The sequence below is a fragment of the Arachis ipaensis genome, chromosome B9, assembly GCF_059453495.1.
Source record: "Arachis ipaensis isolate K30076 ecotype BB chromosome B9, ASM5945349v1, whole genome shotgun sequence".
NCBI lineage: Eukaryota > Viridiplantae > Streptophyta > Magnoliopsida > Fabales > Fabaceae > Arachis > Arachis ipaensis.
The window spans coordinates 115,223,902-115,224,766 of record NC_142444.1 but is presented as its reverse complement, the minus strand read 5'-3'; the positions used below and the strand labels follow the sequence as shown (position 1 = coordinate 115,224,766).

At 42.3% G+C, this 865-nt stretch overlaps 1 non-coding gene across 1 annotated transcript; it reads left to right on the top strand.

The window, feature by feature from the left end:
• Nucleotides 1-434: 434 nt before the first annotated feature.
• LOC148546001 (small nucleolar RNA R71) lies at nucleotides 435-542 on the top strand. Its single transcript, XR_015900648.1, has one exon. It is a non-coding gene; the product is annotated as a small nucleolar RNA R71 (small nucleolar RNA).
• Nucleotides 543-865: the final 323 nt, after the last annotated feature.

Sequence of the window (865 nt, the reverse complement as noted above, 5' to 3'; positions counted from 1 at the left end):
GGGTGATTTCTCCATGAGGGATTATAGGTGTTTCCATAGGGTTCACCCATGTAATTCACCTCTGCTATTGCAGGGTTCTCAGGATCATAAGCTTCTTCTTCAGAAGATGCCTCTTGAGTACTGTTGGATGCAGCTTGCATCCCATTCAGACTCTGAGAAATCATATTGACTTGCTGAGTCAATATTTTATCCTGAGCCAATATGGCATTCAGAGTATCAATTTCAAGAACTCCCTTCTTCTAAGGCATCCCATTACTCACAGGATTCCTCTCAGAAGTGTACATGAACTGGTTATTAGCAACCATGTCAATGAGTTCTTGAGTTTCTGCAGGCATTTTCTTTAGGTGAATGGATCCACCTGCAGAAGTATCCAATGACATCTTAGCTAATTCAGACAGACCATCATAGAATATATCCAGGATGGTCCATTCTGAAAGCATGTCAGAAGGACACTTTTTGGTCAGTTGCTTGTATCTCTCCCAAGCTTCATAGAGGGATTCACCTTCTTTCTGTCTGAAGGTTTGAACATCCACTCTAAGCTTGCTCAACTTTTGAGGAGGAAAGAACTTGGCTAAGAAAGCTGTGACCAGCTTATCCCAAGAGTTCAGGCTATCTTTGGGCTGAGAGTCCAACCACACTCTAGCTCTATCTCTTACAGCAAACGGGAAAAGCATAAGCCTGTAGACTTCAGGATCTACTCCATTAGTCTTAACAGTATCACAGATCTGCAAGAATTCAGTTAAGAACTGAAAAGGATCTTCAGATGGAAGTCCATGGAACTTGCAGTTCTGCTGCATCAGAGAAACTAATTGAGGTTTCAGCTCAAAATTGTTTGCTCCAATGGTGGGGATGGAGATGCTTCTTC